Genomic DNA, 6,204 nt, shown 5'->3' on the forward strand with positions numbered 1-6,204 from the left:
ATTTACGATAACTTTTGCCGACCTTTATTTCGCAACTTGTTTGATTCCAAAACTTAACATGTGACCAGTGTGATATTATAATACCTCATAACACATTATTCTTATCATATTAGATACTCTTGGTCTTATCCCACATGTGTAAATTAACTTAAACCTTCGGAACACGCGGGGTGCCACCCGAGCCATTTCTTTAACCACGAACCTTTGTTTAAGGGATTCCTTTGACCTACAGCTTTAGTTTACTTCCTTGATATTACCACACATTTTCATTCTTATTCTCCCAATGTGCTATACCCAATCATATATACCTAATATAATCACGCCACGTTACGTATATTACGTAACAGAAAAAGAAAAAACATGGGGTCTCACAAATATGCATCCTAAGTACCAAATTTAATATTATTTATACTTATAAAAAAATTATTTATATGCATATATTTATTATATTAACTTTTAAGTTTTGATAATTACTTCATTTAAAATTTAATCGAATTGTGTAATTATACTTGTGCAACCAAATAATATACTTGTAATTATATTGTAATTACGTTATGACAAATAAATAGGTTTTCGTAATTACTACATTGTGTAATTACTATCCTAGTAATTACACCAATTCCAATAATCGGGTGGCCTTCCAAAGAGACCCTTAGTTTCAATAGGAGTAGTATAATAGGTTTGGGAATTAAGAATTTGAGTTTAATTACTTGTTAACCTGTAACGACTTTCATAATTCCAATGCCAAAGGAAAATTTAATGCTTTATTATTTTTAAACTTAATATATAAATATATTTTTCGCATGTAAGTTTATTTAGTACGGTTCGGTACTTTTCGATTTATTTTCATAAAATAAAAGACCTACCCTAATTATCGGTATAGTTATAGATTTATATAAAAACCAATGGTTTTATTAAAAGAAACCTAAAAATCAATTAGATCGGTTTAATCGACTTTTAAATATCCATTGACACCCTTAATCAAACCCTCAACGAGATTATATAGAATTTTTTATTTTTTATTTTTTTACAGAAAAAGAAAGACACAATTTTGCCTATAAGTGAATAGAGAAGAAATCCCTAAAGCCCTTCCAAAACTCAGGACATCACTATAAGAGTGGAGTTGAGAATGTGTGCTCAAGCCAATTAATAGATCTGTTAATGAGGCACTCAAAAAATAATTGGGCTTTGGATTGGGTAGGGGCTGCACGAAGGCAACTCCTCACTACTACAAATTATCACATAGGCTCGACTAGTTGGGTCGACCTTAGGCGGTCACTCATCCAAAGTGCAATGAAGGTCACCAGCGTAGGACATGGGCCTTTCTAATCAACCATTTATCCCGCCCAAGTAAGTATATTTTTTCTCACAACTATTTTATCTTCTTCACTAAACGATGCGTGACAAAGTATTTTAATCTTCATAACATTGTCACTTCAGTTGTTCCGAGACTTCCCACAATTACTGCGTTATTCGACCTCTTCATAAACAGTATTCCAGACTTCAGACTATGCATCTTCCTTGTGAATCTTTTATTTGTATTAGAAGAAGAAATTAGTAAAAAAATCATGAATATTTCTCTATTGAATCTTTCCATAGTCATTAGTTGTCCTAATTCAGTTTCCGAACAGCAAATGTACCAAGAGATCATCTTCGTTCCAAGTAAAAAACATATGCCAACACTGATCTTGAGTGAAGTCTGCGCCTACATTTTGATTTTTCAAAGCAAACAAAGGTATAGCAAAAAAGATTGAAGGGTCTGTCAAACAACCATTAGACCATATCACCGCACCGAGGTTGGGGCTGACTTGGTTTTCTATCTCCTTAGAACTCAAGGATACAGTGGTACGAGCCTATAGAACAGATCCTGTTCAAGTAAGATCGTATCCATTCAGTGCATCGCTGATATATAAATATTTCTTTGCCTAGGTTGCTTGTCGATGTGGTACGTTGGACAAGAAAGTAAGGACTATTTAATTATTGTTATGAATAGCATTGTACTTAGAGTGAATGTCTATCTTTTAGAGAGTTTGTTATTTTGTGGCTAAGTCATTTTCCCCCTATAAATAGAGGGGGTTTACCACATTGTAAATCATCCCAAAAAATTCAATAAGAATTACCTTGCTCTTTTCCTTGCAATATTATTCTTTTCCTTATTGTTTTATTTCACGTTATCAGCATGAGACTTTACCGTCTCAAGAAGCCCTTTGAGAAGATTAAGGTATAACTTTTCCCCTCTTTTAATTATAACTGATATTATGAAAAGAAAGTTCGTTGCTCTTGAAATTTCGGGTTAGAACTATATGACATGGGTGTTTGATGCTGAAATCCATTTAGATACAATGGGTCTTGAAGACACCATTAAAGATAAAAATAAAGGATCTACCCAAGACTGCGCTAAGACCTTGATTTTCCTGTGTCATCACCTTGATGAAGGGTTGAAAATAGAATATCTCACACTCAAAGATCCACTTGTTTTGTGGAATGGCTTAAAGGAAAAATATGACAACTTAAAGTTAGTCACTCTTCCATAAGCACGATATGAGTGAGTTCATCTAAGGCTCCAAGATTTTAAGTCTGTTTCTGAATATAATTCTGCGATGTTCAAAATTATTTCTAAATTGAAACTCTGTGGAGATAGTATCACTGACTATGATATGCTTGAAAAAATGTTCACAACGTTTCATGCCTCCAATATGGTCTTACAATAGCAATACTGAGAGAAAGGTTTCAAGAAGTACGCTGAGTTGATTTCTCTTCTCCTTGTGGCCGAACGAAACAATAACTTCCTCATGAGAAATCACGATAATCGGCCCAGTGGGTCTACACCATTGCCTGAAGTGGATGAGGTGTATTCCCACTATGCTAAGCGTGGAAAAGGCCGTGGCCCTATTCGTGGTCGTGGCCGTGGCCGTGGACAAGGAAGAAATTTTTCTTGTGTTAATCATCCCCCCAAAGAAAAATAACCACCAAAAGTGGAAAGGGAAATATGAGAAGCCAAAGGCAAATGGTTCAGAAATTGAATGCTATCGTTGCGATGGAAAAGGTCATTGGGCAAATATTTATCGTACACCAAGACATTTGTTTGAGCTTTATCAAGCATCTCTAAAGAATAAAGGTCCCGAAGCTAATTTTGTCTATTACAATGAATTTGACACCATACATTTAGATGTGACAGACTTTTTTGAGCATCCTGATGGAAAAATAGACCACTTAATCGGTGATGGATCCGTGGTTAAAGATGATTGAGTAGTTTGTTTATTTTATTTTTGCCTATTCGTAGTAGCTAATGAATAAATATCATGTAATCACAATTCTTTACTTGAATAGTAGTTATTAGTATCAATTAGTATTATTTATTTTATAGAATATTGTTAGTTTATTTTGATTAAATATAGTTCTAGTATTCATGTTAGACAATATTTCAATTTGCTTAGTAAAAAAAACCAGAGTATCCAAATTCATTTAAAGAATCAAATTAACTTAGAGATTGTTTTATCAATGGAATTATATGACTTATTATCATAGACGTTGTCATCTGTAGTACTTGCAATATTTTTTTTATAGAGTATAGATATTTAAATAACGACAATGTAGGTAAACAAATACGAAACACAAACTATGATAACTGTTTACCAAACTTTTATGTTTTATGTAAGTCGAAAGATTATACTTCATAAGATCTTTCTTTTTGTACCGCCAAATCAATATTTAAGAAGGCCTTGTACATAAATGTTTAGATGTAACCTATTAAGATATTTATTGTGAGAATTACATTGTTTTTTTTTATGAAGAATAATAGCAGAAATAACAATCTATTATAGCTTTAGAGAGGAAATGACTTGTATTAGTTTATTGTATTGGGAAAATTTGCATTTATATATAAAGGCGACGTGTCGAGACACGTGGACTGGTCAAATAGTCAAAGAATTATAATTAGTCAAGAGGCACGAGCAGCAATAGAAACGAGCAAAGGCAAAGGAAGAGGCATGGGTGGCCATTCAAGGGATTCAGTGCCCATACCTATTTAAGTCATTTATATCCAAGAATCAAAAGGAATGAATCTGACCATAGTAAAAACTGCAGATACAGAATTTGACAAGCATTAAATGCTGAATACGTTAGAGAATTTGTATTGAATATAATGATTATGTAACGTAGCATTCAATGTCTTTAATTATTCAAAATAGCCTCATTATGATTTGGGTAAAACGCATATCTTCAAGATATCTATAAAAAGGAGGTATCTGATCAATTGTAGGGACATGAGATACTATTGGAATATACTTTGGTTTACTTGTTTTTCTCATGATTATTGTCACACCTCCTTTTTCATCTATACCCCGCAAAGGGCATGTAGGAGTTTTTCCAATTAAAGGACAATCAGAACGGGATTTAATTATTAATTATTCAGAGTCGCCACTTGGGAGATTAATGGTGTCCCAAATCACCGGTTGGATCCCGAACCGAGGAAATTTATGACTCTGTTAACAGTCCGCGAACCAGAAATCCGAGTAAGGAATTCTGTTAACCCGGGAGAAGGTGTTAGGCATTCCCGATCTCCGTGGTTCTAGCACGGTCGCTTAACTGTTGTATTTAATTTTATCTGATTTCAATACATGCTAGCTTATGTGCCTTTTATTCGTAAACCGCTTTTTATCGTTACTTATTTTAAAAGAATTGCAACGTCGTGAAAACGCGTTTCGAACCACGTCACAATCAATGCACCCGTGGTTATCAACACATTTCGACTTCGTCGAGATTTGGATTTGAGTCGCATCAATGCGCACCCGAGTTTAAGAATGTAATTAAATCGTGCCTCAAGATACTAACGTAGTGTCACTTTGGGGAAAAGCCGTGAAGTTCGCTAAATAGCAATCCCAAATTCTAATTATTTCGATAATTATTTACTAAAGGACCCGCTTTTATTCAATTCGTGCGATAAGGCCCGTCTCAAGTTGTAAAGCTCTTTTCTATCATTATTTATTTTATAAGAATTACGATGTTGCGAAAACATGCTTTGAACCACGTTGCAATCAATGCACCCGCGATTATCAACACATTTCGGCTTCATCGAGATTTGGATTTGGGTCGCATCAATGCGCACCCGAGTTTAAGAAAGTGATTTAATTAAGGGTGTACTTAAAGATTCTAACGTATTGTTATTTTGGAAATACGGTGAAATTCGCTAAACACCATTTCCTAGCCTATACAATAGAATAATTGTGTCATTGACTACTTAAGGACTTTAATTAATTGGGCCCATAATTTGCTAAATTTGAAGTAGAAAATACGGACGAAATACCAAATGAATGGGCCCTGAGCTCATGAAGCCCAAACAGGCCAAGGCTGCGGACACAACCCCTTTAGAGCCCATTGGCATCAGGCCCACAGCAGGCCCAAGACTGAGTTTGCATTCACACAGCCCAGGGATTGAATCCCTGGGCCCTATTTCAATCCCTTGTATAGCCATCATCTGGGCTGCCTGCACATCCGGTAGGCCCAAAGTTGATTTAGCATGAAACTGTGCCCAACTCACTTTAGATCCAAAATTAAAACAGCATACCATGAGACTTAAGCAACAGAAAATGATAACAATATAAACATGCAATCTTCACCCCGGATTATACACAAGAATTTGACTACCCAGATGCCCAATTAAACAGTTTTAAACATGTAATCTACCCTGATAAACAAGTTCAATATACACCTTCTGCCAATTACATAACAAGGAAGTACACTACTGCTATTATTAAAGAGACAGACTACTTTCAAATTTCAATTGAATAGCAAGCCTTGGAACACTTCATTTCAACTTCAACATACACCATTGAGATTCAGGAAATGTACCAGGAAATTTGAATATGAAATAGAGAAAAGGTGAGGGTTCAAGTATTTTGAACAACAGTAGCAGCAACCCAGCAATGTGACAACACAGAAACACATACAGATTACTTAAAAATCAGAAATGCAAGCCCATTTCCACAACTCAGGCTGACATACCCCTGTCCCTCACAACTGAAACCCAATTCTGAGAATGAAACTCTGGAATTGTTTCAGATTTCCATTTTTTGATGTTTTGTTTTCTGAATAACTTAAAATTGAAATGCCAGCTAGAATACAGAACAATAATGAATGCTCAAATTAAAACTTAAGGCTCCAGGCAGAAAATCTGAGAGCAGCCCCCTTTCTCCAAGGCATCTA

General features: G+C 34.9%; 1 non-coding gene and 1 pseudogene across 1 annotated transcript; both read right to left on the reverse strand.

Annotated features, from left to right (window-relative positions):
- Nucleotides 1–1,197: 1,197 nt before the first annotated feature.
- On the reverse strand, nt 1,198–1,358 carry LOC142166742 (U1 spliceosomal RNA). Its single transcript, XR_012697124.1, has one exon. It is a non-coding gene; the product is annotated as a U1 spliceosomal RNA (small nuclear RNA).
- A 398-nt stretch (nt 1,359–1,756) lies between these two features.
- On the reverse strand, nt 1,757–1,885 carry LOC142166728 (small nucleolar RNA U3; annotated as a pseudogene).
- Between the last annotated feature and the right edge of the window lie 4,319 nt (nt 1,886–6,204).

Source organism: Nicotiana tabacum, chromosome 11 (assembly GCF_000715075.1).
Source record: "Nicotiana tabacum cultivar K326 chromosome 11, ASM71507v2, whole genome shotgun sequence".
Classification (NCBI taxonomy): domain Eukaryota; kingdom Viridiplantae; phylum Streptophyta; class Magnoliopsida; order Solanales; family Solanaceae; genus Nicotiana; species Nicotiana tabacum.